The 24,271-nt window shown below is 49.5% G+C and overlaps 1 protein-coding gene across 7 annotated transcripts in view; it reads left to right on the forward strand.

The window, feature by feature from the left end:
* Positions 1–24,271, forward strand: part of ZHX3 (zinc fingers and homeoboxes 3) — a 48,001-nt gene that overhangs the window by 4,998 nt on the left and 18,732 nt on the right. For 4 of the 7 annotated variants that reach the window (XR_014318620.1, XM_082773333.1, XM_082773329.1 and 1 more), the window contains exon 2: positions 12,368–12,474. The gene's annotated coding sequence lies outside the window, so the exon portion shown is untranslated. Of the gene's footprint in view, positions 1–8,167; positions 8,185–12,367; positions 12,475–18,786; positions 18,813–21,511; positions 21,566–24,271 lie in introns of those variants that run through there. The other 3 variants (XM_082773332.1, XM_082773335.1, XM_082773336.1) reach the window with 3 other exon arrangements.

A 24,271-nucleotide genomic window follows, 5' to 3' on the forward strand; every position in this document is an offset into this window, starting at 1 on the left:
GTGAGCGCTGGAAGCGTGTCACCTTCGAACACGTGCAGGGCGTCACGCGGGGCCAGCGTGCCTGCTTGGTAAGCAGGGTGTAAATGCAGGCTCCTCTTCTGCAGGGTGCCTCGTCCTTCCTTGCTTTGTTAAGGATCGTTTCCGCGTTGGGAAGTATTTAAGAAAAGGGGAGTGTCTCTATTGGAGGCAGAGCTAATTTAGAAACAAAATTCTGGGAAAAAGCCTCAGCTGTGCTAGCAGAGGAGAAGCAGGCTCGTGGGCTGGATCCAGAGCCAGCAGATGGATGTGAATGGTTCTTGAAGGCCAAAGCCCACCTGCTGCCTTGTGCTCTGCTCCTCTGGCTGTTTGTGTGCCTTGACCTGCAGCGGATGTTTTAAATAACAGCCAGGTGTTTTAGCTAAATACCAAGTGTGCAGTGCTTTAACGCTGCTTCACAGCTGGGGAGGATGGGGGCTGCGGGTGGTGAGGTTCGTGGTGCTCAGCCACAGGTCCCAGCCTCTCCTGTGTTCCCAGGCTTTGAGCTTCCGGAAGAAGGAATCATCTTACTGCCTTTTCTGCCCCTCTGGCCTGCCTGTGAAGACCAGGACGTGGCCGGCTGCTTTTCCTGCCCGCCCTGGGAACTGCTGCAGTGCTCGTGGAAGTGCTGCTTCTGGGGGGGGTGAGCACAGAGGCCGTGTTCCCCTGCACCTGGGTGAACCCACGGCTGTTTTACAGGCAGGGCTGGGTGCTCCCTGCAGGTCTGTGTCGGGTGCTGATGCTTCCCTTGGTCAGGGGGCTGAGGGTTTTGTTTCACCTCCGTGTCCGCTGTCACAGCATGCTGGTGGCGACCTGCTGGATGGCGCACATTGGTTGTGTGCATGACGGAGCATTGTGGGCCTGATCCTGTGCACACGTCAGCTTCTCAATGCTGGTAGTGCAGTTGAGCTGTTCCCTTTATTATTTTCAGGGTTTTTTGTCACACACTTAGAAATGACTGTGCTTTGGCAAAGGCAACTTTGGACCGGTGCACTGGGAGCTGGAGCTGTGCAAAGGTCTCTCACGGGTAGTTTTTGCCTCCATCCCCCTGGACCTGTACTCTTCCCGAGCTTTCCCTGAGCTCCTTTTGCTCTTCTAATTTTACCAGCATCGTTTTCATGCTGATCTGTGTGTCTAGAGAGGCGGCAGGCCCTTGCTCCTGCTCGCTGCCCTGCCCCAGCCAGCGCGCTGTTCCCACTCCGAAAATTTGCTTTTCTTAGCCACAGCCCGAGGATCCCCGGCGGCTTGTGGGGAGCAGGAGGAAAGCCACTGCTTGGGAAGGAGAAGAGGCTCAGTTGTTTAAAGAACTTCAAAGTTTTCATGTTCCCACTTTGATCTTCTCCGGCATCTGGGATAGGTTTCTTTCTTCTTTCTCTGAATTCCACCACCCCCCGGTGTAGTTCCCAACGTGCTGGCAGAGCGCTTGGAGCTGAGCGGGTGAGTACAAGGAGGAGCTGCCGCTTCCTGGGACAGCCACCAAGCAAACATGACGTCCCTTGTGTCCCCAGCGCCCTGTTGGAGGTGACACCATCATACTGATGTGTGTGCTTGGCGAGGTGGTGCGAGGGAGTAAATAGGATTTGAGATTTTAACATTGCAAAACCGGGCATCTCTGGCAGGGCCCTCAGAAGAGGGTGACAGGCATATTGCAGACAGACCCAAAAGCTTTGGAAATGGGCCTGTGGTTGTGGCTGTCGGGGGCTCTGCCCTCCCCAGGTAGGGGCTGAAGCCGCCAGGAGCTGGGCTGCTGCTGGGGCCTGCCTCCAGCCCTGGCGCTCCTGCTCGCAGCGAGGCGCAGGTCCTGGGTTTGGAAATGCAGGCTTATGTCCCAGGCGTCAGGAGGCTTTGCCTTTTAATTACAAGCTTTGGCTGTGTGGAAAGGGCATGGTTAGTGTGAGGCAGGAGAGGATGGCGTTATGGACACGATCCATGCTGGGGACAGGCTTCTTGTGCTGCCCCTCTGAGCTGGGCTGGCTGAGTTCCTCGTAGGCACAGGACTCAAAATTCAAAGAAAATTATGTTGAGTTTAAAATGTCTTATTTCTTTTTTATTTCTTTTGCATTTTTCTAATAATTTGATCTCTTGCAGTGCCGTAAATCCCAAATGGGAATGGGAAATAATCCCCCCGCTACAGTAACTAGCGTATAGCCATCGCGTGAAGAAAGCCCCGACTGCTGAACTGATCAGTGAACGCGCACTGCTTGCCAAATTAATTTCAAAAATCACACCTTAATAAGGAGATGGGGTGGGGAGGAAGTATTAACTTTTCCCGAGGCTGAGTGCAATGATCTTCATGGTGAGGAGTGGGAGGTGCAGGGTAGCAGTTTTCCGTGCAATTACAGAAAAAAGAAATGGGGTTCTGGAAACTGAATCGGGGCCGTGTGTGAACAGGCAGGTACCCGAGCTCATGTTTTGTGTTAGCAGAGGTTGCTTGACCTGCTGATCGCTGGTTTTCTCCTCCTCGAACAGCCCCAGCCATCCTCTGGCTTCAGCACCCTGACTCTCTCCCTCCGAGCACAGAAGAGATCAGTGAAGCAGCGCCGCTGCTGCCAGCTGTTGAACGAGGGCACCTGCTTGGAGGTGGTTTTATTGCACTTTAAACTTAATTTTAGCAATATTTGCAAAGTTTTGATACATCTCAGTGCTCGAAGACCTAAAAATGTGTCACTTAGGAAGGCAGGAGGTAGCCTGTTAAACCCTGGCCCTACAAGTATTAAATAGGAGTGTACTGCACTGCAATGAAAAGGCAAGAAATGCGATGAATTGGATGGAGCCACACGTGCAAACACTTAGATCTGGAGCTGTGTGTTGCCCCGTCACCCCACCGGGGCTTTCTGCAGGGAGATGTGGCTGCTGCCCGGGGTTTTAATGCCAGCGCACGGAGCAGGTCCCCAGGAGCGCTGTGCTGCCCTCCATCCCAAAGGCTCGGGATACGGCGACGTACAGCTGTCAGATATTTTTATTCTTAAACAGCCAGGCCTGTCCACGTGCTTTGAAACGGGATTTATTATTTCATAAACTGAAGCCTGTGGGAAGGTATGCGAGCGGATTGCCAAGGTATTTTCCTTGTATGTTTTCCTAATGTTAGGGACGGTCTCAAAGAAGTGTTGCATTGTTTCATTTCCCCTCAACACTTCGTGTTTTTCTAAAAATAAAAGCTAATATCAACAGTCCTGCAATAACGAATGAGTGAATGTGCACGTCCTGCACCCGATTATTTTTTTGTAATAAAACAAAGCAAGATTTAGCTGCTAATCACATTAGAAGCTATGGATAAAAATGTATCTTTTAAATCAGCTCGCTGATGGCTTTTTTTCTTTTTTCCTTTTTGAAACACCATTAATCAAGTTAGAGGCTGAAAATACTCTCACGAAGCAGAGGCCAGGGAAGGTCAGTTGAGGTGAATAAACAAGCTGACTTTTTTTTTTTTTTTTTTAAATAAAAGCCCCAAAGCAGCCTGCTGTCGCTGCGTGTGCTCAGGGTGCCTTAAATACAGAGCCGCCTTCAGCTCTGGGGCCATGCTGACAGGCATCCCGAACACCTTTTGCAACAAACCTCTCATTACGGCCTGGTGCCTCCTTGGGTTCTCCAGATCAGCTTGGGAATATTGCAGAGAAAACCAGAGGGGATATTTATATGTTTTGGGACTGGTGGGTGAACCAGTTTTGGAGCAGTGTGGCACGTAGCCACGCATTTGTGGCATTGTTCCTCCTGCTGTACGTTACAGTTTTGGGGTTAAACTCCACATTTGGGGAACCCACCAGTTGGGCCAGCTAAAATCTTTTTTTTTTTTCTTTTTTCGTTTTTATTTTCTCTAAGAAAAAATGGGAAAAAATGCTGCAAAATATGTGTCCTTGGGCAGAGAAGGGTCCAGAGGTGCCCTCCCCTCAGCACCTCGCGTTATCCTGGTTGTTGTCCAGGATCTCCTGACCTGGAGCCGATCCCACAGTGTTCGGGGCTTGAATTATGGCTTTAGGAGTTGGCAGAGCCGATCCTGACGAGTTGATTCTTTTTCTCCTCTGTTTATTTATTTCTTCCCTCCTTCATTTTAATGCCGTCTCCTGGGAGATTCCAGTTGAAAATCTATTCATGGCTGAAATATTTCTTTTCCCTTGTGCCATGGATGCCCAGTCCGGTCCGATTGTGTGGTTTCTTCCTGGCATGGAAGGAAAAGAGCAGGAGAATGGGAGGAGAGCTGCACTTGGGGCTGTTGAAAGCCGTGTGTACATGCAAGCAAAGATACCCCATAGATATCTTGCACGTACATGTATGTGTAGGGTGGACAAAGCATACAATGTGCCTCTAGCTTAACCACATCCTTGGAAATGATGGATATCGTGGTCCTGGATGCTGCTGGCAGCAGCTTCTGGAGCTCCATGCCCTGGTTCTGCAGCAGGAAGCTTTTCCCCCGAGCTCCTGGTGCTTGCCTGGTTTGTGCTGACCTGCTGAGCACCGGCAAGGGGTCGGTCTCTGTTTGTGTTTCCCTTGTGCTGCTTCAAACTGAAGTCAGAGCTCTGGAGGCAGCCAACCTGGCGCTGGGCAGCGGTAGCAGGCAGCTTGCTGCTGGCCGGGCTGGCTCTGGGAAGGGTCTTGGAGGAGGGGCTGAGGGGCAGGGGGAGGCTGCAGGCAAGGGAAGGGAGGGTGGCGAGGTGAGCAAGACCTCGGGTTTTACAGCAGGTTAAAGGGTTGGATCAGCTCAATAGCAAAGGCAAGCAAAACGTCTCTGTCCTTGCTTCCACCAGATCCCCTCCACCACTGCCCCTGTGCCTGCAGTTAGGCGCTGTGGCACTGAGTCTGCGAGGTGTTTGGGATGAAGACGTCCAGGTGGTGCTTGTAGAGCTGAAATTCCCAGGGTGGCTCCCAACCACCAAAAAAAAAAAAAAAAACCCACAAAAATTCAGAAGTCACCAGCACAAAATGCGCTGATAATACACCAAAGGTGCTCATCCGTCAGTCCTCGGAAGTCTGGATCATGTTGCACTCCTGCTTGGGAGTTTTCCTCCGGAATGGTGATGTCTAGACACTTATCTCTGTTGGTGTCCTTCCTCCTGCCGATGAAATCTGAGTTTCTCATGACCCTGGGAGCCGAGGCTTTTCCTAGCTGGTGCTCCCAGCTCACACATCTTTTCTTCTCTCCTCATGTTATGAAGCCTGTGATAAAGTTGCATGGCTTGGCAGTGACAGTTTGGGCGCAGTTCATGTGCCAAAGCTCGCTGAATAAGTCTTTTATCGTGGCTTTGTAACAGGAGCTGTCAGAGGGGGAGATTCACAGGAGAAGTGCTTCCAGAGGAATGCTTTTATAAAGGAACACTGTCCTGCAGCAAAGTGCCTCGCAGGGGGAAGAAAACCAAGCCCGACATTTTTCTTGTGTTACTGATGTAAAAGTTGCCCATTAATTTGGGCAAACAAAGTTTTGCTTCCATTTCTAGACAATTTTGTTTGTCCTCTTTGTGCTAGCGAGCCCTAGTTGAGCTCCAGGCGTTTTGGGGAAGAAGACATTTAGATGCTGACTAACAAATGCCGAAATCCTCGTTTTGTGCAACTCTCCCTCATGTCCCTAGGCAGGAGCCAGCCAGCCACGTCCCTGCAGGAGACGGGACGGGGACACGACTGTCACTCGCCGGGCTGCTGCTGGAGCCACCGAGGCAGCGAGCGCTTGCTTGCAGCACAGGGAGCTTTCGGTGGTTCGAGCAGGAGAGTTTAAGGAGAAGAGGAGGTGATGGGGTTTGTGAGTAGCAAATGTACCAGCAAGGGGTGGTTATAACCTAGAGCATTCGGCTCTTCCTTCTGCTCTGCTGCCAGGTGCCCGCTCCATCGCGTTAGGTGCTGAGCTGTTTGGGATCCGTGCGAGACCTGCGTGCTTCTGGATGGCAGGAGCTTCCAGCTTGTCTTCCCCCCACAGTTAAAAATTCCTCTTCTTTAAAAGAAAAATATTTTTAATGGTAAAACCTGCTCCAAAATTGTCTGAAAGTGGTTTGGCTGCTGCCTTACAGCCAGCACCTGACCCTGATTTTCCTAAGAGACTTCCCCGGAGCAGGGGAGAGTGGCGTTTTGCTCTGTTGCCAGTTTTGGGTTGGATTGTTATAGAATCATAGTTATGTGCTCTTCTTAAGTACCCAGTTTACCGTGTAGCTTAACTGGCTCTTTGGCACAGAAACAAGAGAGTAAAACATTAAAAGAGGAATGTGATTATAATCCTGTAAAAATTGTCAGAGGAATTTGGCAGCGGCTGCAGCCTGTGAGTGTAATATATAATATTTTATTCATTTTTTATAACAATTAGATTTCAAGCTGACAGTTTAAATGACAAATCACCTTAAAAAGACTTCTGTGCACAGCACAAGGACTGTCAGTGTGGTTTTTCTCTGCTAACTGCGGAGCTAGCAAGGTCCCTGCATGAATAATGGGACCCTTTGGCTTTAGCCATGCTGCGTGCGGGAGGTGAGAGCGTTGAGGTCTGCAGCGTTACCAATTTGTGTCCCAGAGTGCTTCAACTTCTTGGTTGAAGGGAAATATTTTGGGGGGAAAGTCCATGATCCCAAGTGCTGCTTTTGTTGTCCTCTTGCTCCCATAACCTGCTTGGAAATGAGACCAGTAAACGCGGCTGGGAAAGCCTGGAGGTAAGGGAAGAAGATGGTTGGACTCAGAAAAGGAGCAGAATAAAGCATCAGTGGTCGTTCCTCTGTGCCAGGGCGATCTCCATCCACATCTGCTCCCCCCTAGCAGTGCCTCGGCCCCTAGGAAACAGGCCGGTGGTGCGGGAAGTCCTGGTCCTGATGCTGGGTGCACACATAAACCCTCACGGGACAGGGAAGGAGCATGTCCTGCCCATCGGGTAACTGCTGTACTCACGAGACAAGGAGTCCCCCTGCCCCTTGGTTCCCGGCCGTGTAGGTGCGTTATTCACAGCGGGAAGCACAGGACACGGACGGCGTTCCCCATCCCTCAATATCCCAGCTCACACTGGGAGCTGAAGCCAATGATGCAAAACCCTTCAAGCACTGTAGGAGTGGGGTTTGTTTCCTGCATCCCAGGGGAATGCTGCAGACCTGAGGGTTTTGGGCAGAAGGGAAGCCGGTGCGCTGCTGCTTCAGCTCAACTGAGTAACAGTGCAGCCGGGCAGAGCTCCGTTATGCCACATGTAAAACTTGTAACAAAAGTCATGATTTCTGCTCTCAGATAACTGATGGCTATAAGGAAAGCTTAGACACTCGTGACCATGGCATGCAAGCGTTTTTTGACATTTGAGAATTTCCTATTTTCTCTCTTTTTATCTTTAGAAGTTTGGTTGCCTAGCTCTTGCTTGTGGTCCTAAGAGCATCTTTATGGGCCATGAAAAGAAAACAACAGGAGTGAGAGTCTGCTGTGTTGTTTTTTCTCTCTCGGAGGGAGAAGCTGACTGCAGTTTGCTGAGCTTTAGTGCATGCCACAAGTATACCACTTTTTTTTTTTTTTTTTTAATCTGGCCTGAATAGGATTTAAAAGTTTTAAAATGCTGCAATAGGCATTTTTAGCTTAATGGGAATAATTCCCTAATTCCTTCCTTTTGTGATGGAAAAAATGACTAAGGCAGATGTGAGTTGGGCCGTGCTTGTGTCTGCTTGGGTGTAAACTAGGCTCTCTTTAGCTGGAAGTAAACATCCTGGAGCAGGTGGCTGCATGGTGGCAGAGCATCGAGGGAAGGTGTCCTCTTCGCTTTTTAGCCCAGGGGAAGAGGTCAGCTGGAGGAAGTCCAAAAGATAGTAATGAGATGGACTGGAGGTCTGGAAACTGCTTGTTTGAGCAAACCTGGCTTGTTTGGCTCCAGATAAGAGAAGAGGGAGGGAGGAAGTAAATCTACAGGTACCTAAAAGTGCGTGAAGGGGAAGGTGGCATTGGCTTTCCATGTTTACAGGGAGTGGGATGAGAGGTCATGGTCTTAAATTGCAGAGATAAAAGTTCAGATTGAGAAATACTTTTCCTAAAAGTGACAATTGTTAAACACTGGGTTTAACAGTGAGCTTGTGGCGCGTCAGTTGCTGGAAGATGAAAACGCACTAGAAATCCGTTCCTAATACCGAGCGGTGGGAACGCACCCGTGCTGCAGGTGCAGTTTGTTCTCCCATGAGTGGGAGTTGTCCAGATGCTTTCCTGCGGTCCTTCTGCACGGCACTGGCCTGGCGTGGTAAGGTTAGGAAGGGTTGTTTTCAGTCTAAAATAAGCAAGAGATGGCAAATTATATTCTGTGGCTTAAATTTTCTGGCACTTAAAATGGTTGAAGTGACTAAAGATACTATAAGTTTGCATGTCTCCCTATAAAAGCAGATGCTGGCTAGAAATATTTTATGCTCTTTGCTTCTAAAATTAAATTTTATGGATGCTGAATTGTATGACTTGCCTTTCTGGGTGATGCAGCCTTTCCAGGACATGGGTCCGCTTGGGCTGGAAGAGGCGGAGAGGGGGTGTGAGGAGTGTCTGTGGGGTGGCTACTTCTCTTCGAAGGAAGTATCAGTACAGACAAGTTCCCAGCTCAGTGTAAGTGTTGGGGAAATAGAAACAGCCACTTCGGAGATCCGAAATGGTAGCTCTTCGGTCCCGTAATTGTACCTTGGGAGCTGGAAGCCTTTATGGGCGATTGCTGTGGCATGCTATGGGTTCACAGGTGAGGTGCACAATCACACCAGGAAGGAGCTTTACTTGGCTGTAAATCGGCATCGCAGCACAGCGTCCTAGGTCTCAGGGTATAGATGAGCTCTTCACTCCCTGCTAGGTGTGACAACCACCTTTAATCTGCTCTAAGAAGAGCCCGGGGTCACGTAGCTCTGTGTTTGTGGTGTCCCCCAGGTGTGCGTGGCACAGTCAGCGAGACAGCCCTGCAGGCAGGAGCCTGGCTCAGGGCTCACCGGCTCTCACGGGGCTCGGGCAGCCCCTGATTTACTGAAATGGAGCACAGAGAGAAGCTGCTTTGAGGTTTGTGCTTGCACCAGAATACTGCTTGTGCTAGGCATGCGAGCAAGCCATGTCTCCTGCTGCCTTGCAGAGGTCGTGTCCCAGGAAGGAGCAGCACGCTCGTGGGTCAGCTCAGGATGTGCTCAGCAGCAAAGGGAAGTTCAGGATCAGCTGGGAAAGCTGCTCACTGGTGAGCATCACAAACTGGGCTGGCACAGCAGCTGGAGGGAACAGAAGGATGTTTTGCAGCAGGCCTGTTCTGTTGTGGGTGCCGGGATGCGGAGCAGCACAGCACGGAAACCTCATGGTCTGCTTCGGGAACAAAGTGCCACGCTCCTGCAGGGACGTGCTGGGCTCTGCTGGAGCAGGAGTCATGCTAAGTGCACGCGCATCTGAACTGTTTCCCTGTCCTAGAAACACAAGAAAAGAAAGCAAGAAAACGGTGGAGCACCCTGGCACTCTGCTGGGGACCAGAGCAGACGTTTCCATCTTTTTAGGGATCATTTTGCTCTTTTGTGGCTTGACCTCCTGCTGGGTGGGTTGGTGAGAGCCTGTTGTACCTTCTCTGCTGTTTGCAGATATCAGGCTGGCCTGTGCGTGGCTTCTGTGAGGAAGCTTTGATCAGGGACAGCATTGTTCAGTTTCCATTAATGCCAAAAAGGACCCGAAACAGAGCAGAAAGAGAGCCAACAGCCATTTAGAAATGTCTGAGGTGAGGTTGCCCAGTGAAAGGAAAACCCAGAAATCTGTTCCTGGAGCTTTATAGTGGTTTGGGGTTTTAAACATCAGACCCAGTGTATGCTCAAACGCAGCAGTGGATCCTGCACAGGAATTTGGGAATTCCTCCCTTCCTTATTTTTACAAGCCTCCCATCCCAGATGGTTCAGGCATTACAGACTGTAAAACCACAGGTACATTAGGATGATTTATCCTCTGCGTCAAGCCTAATGTTTTGGGAATATGTTCGTCTTCGTTCTCGAGCAGTCACTGCAGGTTTTGAGGCACTTACTCAATCCTGAGTTAACTGAAATACTTGGAAGGAAGGGCAGAAGGGATGTGAACTTTTATGATTAATAGTTCTGGCATACAGCGGAAATCCCTGACGTGGAAGGACCTGAACAAGTCCGAGTGTGTCATTGGTATCAGATGTGCCTGGGATTATTTTACCTGCAAGAAATTAGGAAAAAAAAAAAAAACAAAACATTCCTTGGTAGTCCTTGTCTGCTCTTCTAGTTCCTGTGATAGGCAGCTGAGCTGTAGGCGTGTACTGCTCCAAGGAAAGCCCAGCCCGTGCTCCTGTACCCCCACCTCTTCCATGCATTATTCTACTTGAAATTTAAGCCTCAGGCAATTCAACAAGGAGCTGCAAAGGGCAATAGTGACTCGCATTGCCAAATCTGCAAGCTTTTTGCTCCGTGTTTTCAGCACTAGATTTTGGGAAACTGAGATTTTCTGTGCTTCCAGCCAGAGTTTCTATTTAAAACACCTTTAATTGCAGGAAGCGCAAAGTATTACGATCAAACTGTTATGATCAAGGTCACTCTTCTTAATTTAGGTACTCCGTTGATCAAGAAATCATGTTTATTAAAATCTTAGACATATGTTTCATCCCTAAAAGAGCATGCAGATGATATTAAACCTACCATAGCCAAGAGAGCTGGTATAACAGACACCAGCTCTGTGGTTGGGGCTCTCTAGCTGCTGCTATCAGAGAAGGCATGGCAGATAGGCAGCCGGTGCTGGTTTGTTATCACATAGTTTTAGAGACTGTGGTGTTGTGCAAGTTGTTGCAGGACAATTACACAAATTGCTGGAATAAAAACCACTTGATCAGCAGTCTAATATTTGTTTCTTATTATATGGTAAACCTTTTCTGGCGTGTAAGAGGTTGTCACCTGTTATGTCAAGGTCCCCGCATTCAACACTGGGATCTTTCCAAGTGTGTTGAAACCTAACAGGTTAAGAATAAACCTTCCCTTCGTTTTAGGGGAGGAAAAGAAAAAGCTGTGGCATCTAGCAGGCATTTAAAGTGTTTTATTCTTATTCTCTCAGCTCCAGTGGTGTGCTTGACTTAGGGCTGCGATTTTCCCCCAGTTTTGTGCTCACTTTGCATTTCCCATGAATTAAATCATGGCACAGCAAGCAGCAGCGTGAGCACGCGGGGAAGCTTTGTACGAGCACAGCTTGGCAGCAGGGACCAAGACCCGTGTGTCTGAACACTGGAGCACCCGGTGAGCGAGAGCCTTGGTTCATCCTTCAGCACTTGCCCGATTTCTTTGCCTTTTTTCTTTTCTGACTACTGCTAGGCCTCCTGTCTGTGATGCTCCAGCCAGAGCAGCAGCAGCTTCTCTGTGGGGTTTGAAGTGGGCTGATGAGGCGCTCTCCTGAGTTGCTGTGTGAATGCGCTAGTTATTTGGTTAAATCTCTCCGTGCCACTTCACTTACCCATTTTAATGGGAGAAACCAACGTTTGGGAGTGAAATGGCTGTGAACTGGGCAGGACCTCGCCGAGGGAAGGAGTTCAACCAGCGGCAGGGGTTTGGCCGGGGCTGTCTGGCTGAGGCTGTGTGCTGGCTGAAGCAGCAGAGACACTTTGGACTTGGTGCTGGGGATGTGACGCACGTTGGGCGAGGAGAACCTGTCACCGACCACGCTCTAGCAGGAGCCGTCAACAAGTGAAAATTTTCCTTTGCCTAGGACTTGCAGCATAGTTTTCCTATTTTTCATCCTTGCTGCAAGCGCTGGCTCACCTTTTTCCAGGGTGACTCTGTTTTTGGATATGCTGTTTTCTCCCTCTGCCTGAACTTACGCCCAGAAATCCTCTTGGCCGATTATCCCTGTATATGGTTAAGTGTAGAAATGATGAAATACATAGGGCTGGCTTTACTGCTCGGCTCGGGGTGTAGGGACAGGCAGCAGCTGAGGAGAACGGAGGGGAGAGAGGAAGCACATAGCTAAAAGTAAAAGTGCGGGTTATATATAGATGCAGGCTGCGGCATATTGGTCAGGTTGTTGTGATTACTTCCCTAAATATGTCCCTGGCTCGTTGGGGTTTCTAGTCCTCAGCCTGCTTAATGAGCGGAGTGCTTACTGACAGTCTCTGGTGCCTCGCTCGCTGTGCTCCTGTATTTTCCTCTTACTGGGGCAAGAGCAGCGTGGTTGGGTGCTGGGCAGCTGGCTCAGCGTGCTTGGCTAACTTCTGGCGAGCCCTATCTTCACTAATCGAGTGGGAGAAACGTCAGAGGTGTGTGTTTTGGGGTGCTTTGCTGAAGGTTTATTGCAGAAGGTGGGGCGGATGGCGTGAGCAGGGAGGCTGACTGAACTGATTGGTGTTGTGCTTTTGCTGTTCGTGTTTACTAACCAAGGGTCACCTTCTCCTTTGGAGCCGTAGCAGTAATTTTTGGTGCAATGTGCTCTCTTCCAGCCCTGAATCTTGGCACAGCTGAAGCGCCTGCTGACGCTTTAAAGATGTGTGCAAGCAAAGAAGAAGAACTGGAAGGTGGCGTGTTAAGGATGTGGTCCGCCTGGCAGGTAGGTCCTGCACTGTCAGGACATGATGTGTTCGGTGCACGGTTCTGTCTTGCCTAGCTTGGATGGAGAAATCTGGTGTTTCGGCATGAGTACTCGCTCCTGTGTTGGTAAGATGAGGTAGAACTGTGTTAATGGGAGGAGGTACCCTTGTATGGTGAAGTACAATGGAATACATGAAATAAAACAACTACGTGTTTTTAACTATGGGTTAATTACTGATTTCAGTGGCTGGCTATGAGTAGTAATTGTGAGCCACTGGGAAAGGGGAAAGACGGGCTTTCTTTAAGGCTTCAAAGTAGTTAAGAAGATCTTCTCATGACGGTTTTTCTAGCCCGTTGGCTGAAATAAATGATCACAAAATGGTTTGCTCTGCTAACCCTTGAACCGCTCCTTGCTGCACACTTGGTATAGGTCTTGGGCTGTGCTCTTAGCAGTCCCTGAGGAAGGGGGCAGTTTTTCTTGCATCTGGATGTTGTGCCTTCGATAAGAGAGTTCAGACATCCTGTGTGTTTGTACTCTTCTCCTGGTTGGTGCTTGTGTATTTGTGCTAGACCACTCTGTTCTTCCCCCAGCCCTGTGAATCTGTGCAACTTAACAAATGTGCATCTGCCCTGTATTGCAGGTGAGAGGGTCAGGAAAGCGATGCATTTCGCCCTTGCCTTCTGTGGGTGGATAATGTGTGCTTGGAAATAACCCTTCATTTTTCCATTATGCCATTCCAGAGCTTTGAAGAAGAAATTGGGTCTCATACCAGAGCAGAGTCAATTTGTGTGCAAGAAATGAAGCTCTGTGGTTAAGCCTTAGTGAGCAGACATTAACCGATGGAGAATGCATTTCCCGTAGTTCATGGTTGTGAGATAGATGACAGTGTCCCTCTGGAAAGGCGACTTTCCACCCCAAGACTTATTTCTGATTTTTTTTCTCCACCCCAGTTGTGCCATGCCTGGAGCCTGCTTGCTCTGAACTTCAGTAGTCAGTGCCCTGTGAGGAGTGCAGCAACCGGACTGGTGCTGGTATTGTTCCTAGCTTCCCTCACCACGTCCAGTGTCATTTATTACTCAAAGGTTTGCACACAGGGACAGATTGTGGCATTATAGCAACTCGTGTCATCCCCTCTGCATGCTCGCAGCCGTGCCCTGGCATATGCAGGGTTTCTAGTACCTTCTGAAGGGGCTTGGAGAACCAAACTCTCAGGATCACTGCTCTTAGGGCTTGGCCCCTTTTTCTCAACTCTTCCTTTTCCCCACCCTTCTCTGATGTCCTTTCCCTCCCAATTCATTTGTTTTTAAAATGATTTTGCTATTGTGTGCATCAATATGCACATAGCCTGTCTTGTTTTTCTCTTGGACTAAAAGTGCAAAGCAAATCTGTTTATGGTTTTGGTGAGCTAATTCTTCCCCACCCTAGATTTTTAAATAGACTCTTTCTCTACCAAGCTTGCAGAGCTCGCAGGATGTATTGAAGTAATGGGAAAAATATGCTGTGTGTTAACCTTCCTTTTTTGTAAAACTTTGTTTACAACACCCTATTCCTAGCAGTACATTTGGGAAGTGCGTATCTGGATGCCGAAGCGAGTAGAAGACGTTGAAATAAGAAAATGGTAATTTAATGCCTTCAGAGAGGAAATGTTTGGAGTTTTCAACTTTCAGCACTTGGCTTGCGCAGCAAAACAAAGCAGGCTGTACTGAGCTGTCCCGTCACTTTTTTGGCTCTCCTTCCCTCCTGGGAATTGCCGTGTTCCCTGCCGGGCGCAGGGAAGGCAGAGGGGCCGGGGGACCCCAGCCCCGTGCTGCTGGCTCCTGCACGGCCGTGTTGCCTCGGGTCTGGCAGCAGGAGGGCAGAGCAGTGAAAAATGCTCTTGGCCTGCCGACGGTCTGCTGGATGACGTGTCTGGCACGTCACTGGTGCGTTGGAAATGTTATTTACCTCTTGATTTCATCCTTCCTAAGAATTAGCCTTTGAGTGTTTGGGTTAGCAGCTGGCAGGGCTTAGCGGGCTTTGGGGTTTGTGCTGGAGGGTCTGCTGGTTTTTGGGAGGCTGCAACGAGCTTGGGTGCTCACCAGCGGAGCTCTGGGGTGCTGGGATCTGTGTGGCTTGTCTGGCAGCACCTGTCCTCTGTGTCTGGCATAGGATTCCCTTCCTGCTGCTCCCTGGCCGGGCTGGGGCTGGGCTGTGTTGCTGCTGAGCGCCGAAGGGCTGCGCGGTGCCACGGAGCTGGCCGTCACGTCTGCGGGCACACAGCGTGGGCAGAGCTCTGCAGGGCAGATGTTGGCTTGGTTGGGGCCCCTAGGTGCTCCCGCAATGTAAATAAGCAAGGAAATTTTTGGCAGTGTTAATGTCACACCTCTGCAGGGCCGTGTTTGGGACCCAAGGACCCAGAGGCTGCTGGCTTAGTTTTGTTAGGAGCAAGATGACCTGCTGGAGGTGCTCCCGCAGGGCTGTGCTGTGCTGGTTCCTGCAGAGGATGAAGCATTTGTCCTTACCAGACAGTGTGGTGCAGTGGAGACAGGATCTGTGGCAGGAAAAACCTGTGGTGCTGCCACTGTGAGTAAAGGGGGTGCTCTGCAGGACGTCTCTAGCCTTGGCTACAGCTCTGAGCCTGCTCCTCACCTGGGTTTGGGGTCAGGTTGTGCGCACAGCAGGGTCTGCTGGTGAGCAGCCTGAAAAGCAGAGCCGGCTGGGGCAGGGCCGTCGTGCTCGTACGGCTGTCATCAGCGGCTGCCTCTGCTCATCCAGTGGAGGAGAGATGGGAGAAAGATATCTTCAGTTCCCACAGTCTTTCACCCTGAGAGAGACACGTCTCGTTAGAGCAAGCAAGAAGAACAAAGTGAAGAATTCACCACTTGAAGGCTTTGTGGAGCAGGACTGTTCTTTACCCATTTAATTTTCTAGTGGGTGTTTTATTCTGGAGCAATCTCGGTGGTGGCCAAGTTCTCTCTCTTTTATTTAATTTAATTTAAACTTATTTTTTCTGTTGAGCTGACAGACTTCGGTGCCCTTTAGGAAGGTGATGGCTGGGGGCTCTGGACAAAGCTCACGGATTGCCAAGCAGGTGGCCGTGTAGCTGTGAGGCTGTTTTGGGAACAAACTGCAGTGGTTTGTGTACCTCTGCTTTCATCTTCGTATCTGCCCACTCAGGATGTGTAACTGTGAAGTTTTCCCAACTAGCAAGTCAGTTTTTTCCTGATGTCCTTGCATTCCTTTCCTTCAGCTCTCCCTACTCCGCCCAGAAGAGCTGCTCTGTTTCTTATTGACATAGCTGCTCAGAGTTTGTATACAATTTGAGTTGGACAAATTAAATTGCTTATATACAGGGAGATTGAGGCCACCAAATGCTTAAACACTGCATAAACTTCTTGGCTAGACCCATGCTGTGTTGACCTCCCCTCCAGGCAGCCTACATTGTAGTGCATGGAAGAGAAAATCCCATCTTGTGCGGCCCTCTCCAGGCCTGTTGCCTCACGCTTTTACTGGCTGTCATCAGCTGAAAATTACCTGAGCTCTGTAGATATCCAGATGTGGTTTGACTGTCAGTTGTATTAGAAGTGCATCTGCCTGCTGGAAGGTTTTGTCTTTGCTGCTGTTTGAAGGGCTGGAGCTGGGCAGGATTTGGGGCACGGGTGGGGGCGATGCTGCTGCCTGCCCCGTGCTGGCCCCAGCCCCGCATCCCCATGATTTTGCAGCACGATTTTGGCAGTGCCACGGGGATGCCTTGAGGCAGCCCTGCTTAACCAGGCTACCTGGAGGGTGTGGAAGGCATTACGAAAAGTTTTCCACTTGGGGACTAGGGTCTGCTTAGAGCCTTGGGGCTGAGGGGTGTTGTAGGCTCCAAGCAGATTTTCTTTGGGAAGGTGAAGAATTGCGCCTGTGGCCCATAAAAACCCAGATAAAATGCGTTCGGTCTTTGTTTTAGCAACACAGACTGACTGCACGCCAGGTTCAAGGTGAGGCCTTGTGCAAAGGGAAAGGCTTTTTGGTATCTGGAGCAGCACTAGGGCTGCTTCACTCTGCTTCATCCAGAGAGGTGCAGAAGTATTTATGAATGAAGACGCAAACACGAGGTGAAACTTGTCATCCAGTAAGGGCTTACTCATGGGAGGCCACCCTTCAAAACAAAGTGATTAACTGTGAACCAAAACCAACCTCTTATCTTGATCTGGAGTCTTAGAAGCACTCTGGTGGTGGTGGGGCTGTCTGCAGCGCTGAGGGAGTTGTCTGCTTCGGCATGCTGAACACGCGGCAGCTTTGATTTTATTTCCAAAACAGCAATTTGAGCGTGTTGGGCTGGAGTGGAAATTCACTGTGCCAGTATAATTCAGCATAATCTCTGTATGCAAACTAGGAGGGTTTTTGACAAGAGGTGATCTATTAGAAGGATGATATCTGATAAATAACTAGATTGGGACTCACAAGTCCTGGGTTCAATCTCTTGCTTTGCAATAAGCTTCCTGCGACTTTGGGCGAGCTATTTAAAATTGCTCAGTGCCTCACTTCCCTTTCTGTAACCTGCCGGTAACAGCATTTCCCTTCCAGCCCAGGAGTGCTGTGGCAGTGGGAAGGCAGTCAGAGCCTTTTCCGTGGTCAGTGAATGAAGAGCCCAGAGCAGAAGGCACAACCATCTTAGGGGCCTTTCTTCTGTTCTCACAGGGAAAAGAGAAAAGGATGATCCATTTAAACAGCTCTGTTGGTGCCCAGAGAGCATGCTCTCACTTTGTGAGAACCTGCAGCTCCCTGCACAGCCACAGACGTGCTACAAAGGCATGAGCTCCCTGAGCGGAGAAGTGTTCTCCAGCATCGCTTTATTTATTTATTGATTTATTTTATTTTTATCCATTAGCTTTAAATCAATGGCCGGTTTTGGTAGAGCAGGTTTCTGGTGCTCCTCTGAGCTCCTCTGCATGAAATTTTCCTTTAAAGTATTCTGCTTTTGCTCCCGCACTGCCTTTCTGCTTTAGGCCCTGGCGGATGCTAGGGAGAGGTGATGGCTTTGAGGACAGAGATGCTGGCACCTGGAGCTGCTCCCCGCTGGAGCCCACGGGACGTGCCTTGGCCAGACCCTTTTCTCTCTCCATGCCTGTTTACTCTTTTCTAGAGCGGGATTAACAGTGCTGGCCTTCCTCTTACCAATTCCCAAAGGGTAAAAGTGTTAGGGTTCCCCACATCCCTGGGAAGTGGGAGGGCAGGGGAGGCAGGGGCTTGCTCTGGAGCCCCTCGGTGTTATAATCCAAATCGCTCCTTCTGGTTCTGCAGCTGGGTACGAAGGCTGGTGCACGCCGTCGAGGAGCCCACCAAAGCAACCGATCCGCAGGCTGTTAGGAGCGTAGGCTGGGGCCAGCTCTTTCATCTGCGGTGTATTTATCCTGCAAAGATGTTATCGTCTGTGAAAGAGGCATGGCCCAGGAGCTGGGAAAGCCCATCCCTTTTGGAGAGAAGTTTGGCTTTCATCTCAGCCCTGCCTGGTCAGTGGAGGGGCACTGTGTAGTATGTGCTTCTGCGTGTCTGTGGCAGCCCTTCCCAAAACCCCAAACCCTTTCCTCTCCAGGGTACCTTTGCTTGAACTGTTACATAGTGCAGCCCAGTTTAGAAGGTGGGAGAGGATGGGAGGGTACAGATGGGAGCCGCTGGCCCTGAATTCTGAGGGCTGCCCCTATGGTGAAGTCCTTTGGGTGAGAAAGGAGATGGTCTGGAAGGGGCTGAGGCTGGGACTGTAGCTCTTTGGTGTTTGGGGCGGTGTTGCAAACTGTTTTTCCACCTGTCACTGGAAGGTATGTACAGTTTTATGGCATTATTCCAGGTCGAGTTCCCTTAACGAACCTCCTGATTGTTTTGCCTAATGCTGGCGACTAGAGCAAGCGGCTTGATACAAAGGTTTGCGTGATTGATCTTAAGGACGCTGCCCTTGTGGGATTTGACTGTGAAGCTGCCTTGTGTGCTTCTGAGCAGACCGTTAACGTTTCCTCCCCTTGTTCCCCTGATATGCAGGGGTCCATTCACTTAATCTCTTCCCGGCAGGTGATTATGGGCTTGTATACAGGAGGAATTCCTGCTGCCCTGAGCTTTATCCACTTTGACACCCTGCTATGCTGCAATATCATTGAGGTGCTTCCAAGTCTGCCTCTCTCCCAGCCCAAGGAAGAAAACAATTGCCCGGAGAAACAGCATTGGGTTGTTGTTTGCTTCCTTTGTCCGCAGTGTCTGGATTTTTTTTTTCTTTCCACAATTGGCAGTAGCTAAATAACTTCAACTTCTGGGCTTTCAAACTCTAAGCAGAATTAAAATGAAGTAACATTGAACAGCTTTGGGACAGTAACTGAGAAAGTGACCCATTCTTGTGAAACGTAAGTCCTGCAATGTTTTTTCACGGTGTATTTTGTGCATCTGTTTCCCTGTTGATTTGCATGACAGCCGGGGTGCCTCCAGCTGCCACGTGGATCTGGGGGACCGGGAGCTGTGGGTGCAGCTGCTTGGGATTGGGGTGCCCAGGCTGCAGCCCCGTGGCCTCCAGCACTTGCACTCCTCCAGATGGACGCCTCTACAAAATGTCCCAGCCCTGGGAGCCAGGACTTCGGGATGAAAATCTGTGGGGCAATTCCTGGGTACATCTCAGCAAGTGCTCGTCCTGCCCCAAGGACTGGGAAGTGACAGGCGATGTGCTGCAGCAGGCAGAGCTGTGCTGGGCTTTGGACGGGTCCTGTAAATTCACCTTGTCTAGAAGCGTGCCTTCATCTCCGTGAGCGTGGCTCTGATTTGAACTGCTGACCTAGAAACAAGCGGCTCCGTCACGCTGTTACCAAGCCCCTGAGCCAGCCCGATCCCTGTATTTGCAGACAGCCTGCTGACACAGCACCGCCCTTATTTTGGCGTTGTGCTCCCCTGTGCTGACTCCTCCCGCAGTGTGGTCTCTCGTGCTATTTTCCGAGTTGCGTTGAACAGAGTTAATAATTTATACCGTGCCATTCATCCTAATGATGGTGGGGAATGTTTTAGGCTGCTGTAATGAGACTGCCCTCCATTTCTCTCTGAAAAAGAAGCGAGCCTTTTGGAAAAAAAAAAATAATAGTCTTTTTTGCTATTCCCTGTTTCCCTGAGGCAACAGCATAGGCTGTGATGCTTTGGGTGGTATAGACTGGGATTTTGCAGTGAGAACTTTTCCACTTTCACTTGAGAGGCTGGGAAATTCTAGACCCCTGAAAGACAGCTTTTCTTCAAGCTAGCTAAATCAGTTCTAATGAAATGAGAGCTTTCAGATAGGCAAAGTGATTTTTAAATTGACTCTCATTTCACTTAATTCCCTGGTTATTCCCTTATTCCCCTCGAAGGACGTTGTTTCTGTCCTGCATCCCATCTAGTCCAGCTTGCACTGTTGTTTGCAAAGGGTGGGATGGTTTCAAGAGGACAAAATGCAGCAGTCAGCTCTTGTTTAAGCAGCATCGTGATAGAAAACAGGCACAAGCCCTTTCTCTTTTTTCTCCCATCACTCCCCCTTGTCACCTGTCTGCATGTCTGATTTGGGCAAATCAACCAGCTATTAGTAAGCTCTATTTGTTTTTGTCACTGGGAGGGGTAAAAAGTCCTGGAACCTGCCTGCCTTTATGGCTTTTTCTGTGTTTTGCTTTTTTTTTTTCTCTTTCTTTTCTTTGTTCTCTCTTCTCTGGGCAATTCGTCTGGATTTTGGAAAGAAGTATTACTTAATGGTCTCTATAAATTACACAAGTGTCCAAAAAGCAGTTCTGAATCCATGCAGCAGGAGTTTATAGGAAACAAGCTTGGTGCTGTTAGGAAGCCTTGCCTGCCTGGTGATGTTTGATGGACACTCTTTACTCTGAGTGTGGGGTTGGACCAGCTGTCCTCCAGCGGTCCCTCCCAAGCCTGGCTGTTGTATGTTTCTGTGACATCCATGGAGGCCCCAAAATAGGAGCTCAGGAGATGAGCCAGCAATGCGGCTCAGCAGCTGCCTTAATTCTGCAAATGGGGCTGCACAGAAAAAGCATAACACTTTTGAGGTGAGCCAGTACCTGTGGGGCCGAAATGAAGATTTCTGCTGCTCTTGGCACTCCTGCGGGCTGATAACATGGGAACAAGACCCAGATCCCAAGCGTAGTGGGGCCTGTGGGGTTGGCATGTCGCTGTTAAAACCCACGGCTGCCTGACTGTCTGCTGCTACAGGCGATGGATGAGCTGATAGCAAGAGGTACATGCCTCTCTGCGTCCGTGTGAACAGAGAAAACAGTGAGTACTTAGAAAATACAGCTGTTGGAGATGTGCTAATAACTTCACACTCGGCTGCACACGCAGAAAGTGGGGCTTTCCTGCTTGTGATCTGTGTGCGTGTAATTTCAAAACCTATGGCAGAGACCTGAGGACAGGTTCTGTATGGCTTGGCAGTAATTGGGCAGTATTTGCATAATGATAGTAATTTCCTTGTTCTCATTTCCTAAATTTGGTTTGTGAGACCATGCTGCAATGTGACTTAGAGCTGTAAGTATTTCTCTGTTGGCAGTTGGAAACGAAGTGTTAGCTGTGACTACTTACAGAAATAAGTGTTCAGTGTTAGACTAAATTGAATAATATGGTGGTGTTCATATCTTAATCTTCCAAATAGTGCTCTTAAATTCGCTACAGTCATGTCTGAAAAGCTTAAAAATAATAAACTCTATTGTATAGAGCTTTGAATGCAGAGTGGAGGCTTAGTGATTGCTGGCAGTTTGTGGGTATAGTCGCTAATGCATGGCAAGGAAGCAATTCTCCCAGCATGCCTGAATTTCTTAACCGAATTTCCTCGTATTAAGGCCTTGTGATCCACAAATTAATTAGTACATCAATATTTTGAATAAAGGCTCGCAGGAAACCTCAGTCCCCGAACCAAGCCCCTTTCCTTAGGCTGTCATACCACCTTAAAACACCTCTCGTTTTCCCCGCGTGGCTGCCAAAAGCTGCTTGCATCCAGCAGCTATTCGGTAGCGTACGTGAAGTGGGCTGGCGAGCTCATGTTCCACCCAGCGAGAGGCACCACCAGCTGACTTTCGGCAACGAGCTGAAGTCCCGAACGAGCCTCGGCATCTGATTTTTAGCCCGTGTTCCCTGCAATAAGGTAACGAACCAACTCCTAACCTTGTGCCATGAGAATAGTCAAACTCCTGGCGATTTATTTATTTTAACGGTATCAGGAACTCAAAAACTGAGGGCTCTGGGGAATCAAGAGTCTAAGGGAGAGCTTGGAAAAGAGGGTTCTGGCTTTGCTGATTTTTCTCAGAAGGCGTCTGTGTTGCTCTGCATAATTCCCCTGCATCCTTGTGAACGGATTTTTAAATGAGGAGCTGCAGAGGGCAGCTTCGGAAATGGCCGGTGAGACCAGCAGGCAGGGTTTAACGATCCAGCAGAAAAAAAAAAAACGGAAGGGGGAGGGGAGGAGGACGTGATTTGTTTATCACAACTGTACTTGAAACTAATTTTAAATGTCTGTCTTCAGAGAGTAAGGAAATTCCTTCAGCTTCCAGCAGTAAATAACTGGGATGCTTTTAGCTCACAGCTGACCTACAGAGGATGGTGAGCTTTCAACGCAAAAAATAATTGCCTCTCCGTGGATAATCCATTCCAAGTCTCACTAAACAGCCGGAGGAAGTGAAGAATCCTGACAAGCATGGTTCATATCACAAATAACCCTTGAACTTTGTTCTGTTTCTCTGCCTGCTGCCCAGAGCGGCTTGACAAATGGTTTGGAACAAATCTAGTTTTCAAACCAAAGAGCAGGTGACAGGGATTGCTTTTGGCTGGCAGGTGCTCAGTTGGGATTCTGGTATCTCCAGCCCATGGAAATCTAGAATGAAATCCCCAATCCATTTTTCTCTTGGTGCCAATCCTAAAAGAGGTAGTGATTGTTTTAAAGAAGGGGAGAAGAAAGGCTGTGTCGTGTGAGCAGTCTGGGGTTAGTGAATGAGGGTTGGGTGGTTGGGCTATATATATATTTCTCCATAACCTCTCTTCTTGGTGGTGAAGTACCTGGTGCTTGCTGTGTTGCAGACTTCTGAAGCTCAGCTTCCCACCAAGCAATTCAGCAAAGGCTTTGGCCATTTGGATGCTGAGCTCTCTGAATGATCTGCCCCGCTGTATGCCAGCAGAAACTGTTGGGAAGTGGGGACTTCTGGAAGTCTGTCACTTATGTAGGTACTGAAAAGGAGCCGGGCTCTTTTTGGAAAACTCTGTTCCAGCTGAAGGAGCTGAAAACTTGCCAGTCTGGCCATATGCTTCTGAAGTTCTTGTGGTTCAATGCTTTGGGCCAGGATGTTGGCTATTTAAGGCAATGGCAGAAAACCCTGTGCCCCTCTTGCACAGTAGGTATGTGAACTCAAAGCGTTAGGACAATGGTGACTCTAGAATTAGATGGTGTCCCTAATTTCCCTCTTCAGTTTTAAGTGGATGCAGCATTCTTCACTTACAATCTCAACTGTTGTGTTGCATTGTTGTATGGGGTTGAACATCTGCCCCTTCCAGCCACAAAAGTGGCTGTGTTCCAGTGGCGGGTGGTTTCTTTCTATTCAGGGATCCTCTGAGGCCTGGAAAAGCTTAAGCATTAGGCATGACATACTGTCAGCTGCTGCAGAGCCCCGTGGCTCTCCTTCTTTCAACATCCACGGGACCAGAGCTGGCGGTCGTGGCTCACCTGTGCCCCGTACCTGGCACAGACAGACCCTGGCACTGCCGGAGGGGGAGCGGGGCTGCAGCAGAAGCCTGGTCATCCATCACAGAAAGCGTTGGTGGTCCCAGCTCCCACAGGAGCAGAGGGAAGCTCTGTTGTCAGCTCCTCTTCGCGAGATCTTGATGCAGAAGGAAACATAAGCCAGAAGTTGGAGTTTGAAGACTTAGCAAAGCAGAAAAATCGGCTTTGTCACCCTCCGGTGACATCCCTTTAGGTAGCTGTGCCCTGTGGGGCTGCAGTCATACCACTCACCCTTTCATTGCTTGCAAGCAAAATGAAAACGTGGCTTGGAGCCCAGCAAGGGCAGCGCTGCTGGGAGCCTGGGGCCTGACCCTTCGCTGCTTGGGCAGCAGCCCTGGGCTCACCTGGCCTCTGGGGGAACGGCGGCGGTGTGGGCCAGGATGGTGGGGCTCCAGCAGACAGGCATCTGCTGGGATGGTTTGGCCTCTGCCGGGGTGGTGGAGCCCCACCAGATGGGCTTCCCCCGGGGTGCTTTGCCCCGCATTAGGGCTGGTTGGGGTGCCCGAGCTGAGCAGGGAATGAGCTGCCAGTCCCCCGTGCGTTTCTCCATGTAGTATTTTCTTCCCCCAGCATTGTGCTGGTGATTGACTGGTGTTTTCTCGGCAAAAGCCTCCTGAATATTCATTTGGCTGATGGGAGATGGGAGTATGGTAGCGCCTGGAAATCAGCTTGGGGAGGGGAAGCGAGCAAAACTGCCTTTTTCTCGCTACTGTTGCTACTCAAACTGTGTCAAATGCATACTTCACACCAATAAATGCTTGCAGAGACCTGAGCCTACCCTTGTAAAGCAGAAATTACAGCTCAGGCATACTTGCCATCCTCATTCAAAAGCCCATTCCTCATTATAATGACTTTATGCATATTATTTCAGCTCAAAATGCCATTCCTCTTCTCCCCACCCATTTCCTTTACTGGCTGTGACATACAGGAACTACACCCATGGCTTGACTAGCCTCTCCTGACCTTTTGTAACTTGGCTCCAAACTCATTTTTTTGGGTCTTTTGCAAAACACTGTCAGAAGGGAAAAATCCTTTGTTAAAACACAGCCAACTCCTGCCTCAACGTGGAACAGTTTGTTC

Source organism: Aythya marila (genome assembly GCF_965140915.1).
Source record: "Aythya marila genome assembly, chromosome: 16".
Taxonomy (NCBI): Eukaryota; Metazoa; Chordata; class Aves; order Anseriformes; family Anatidae; genus Aythya; species Aythya marila.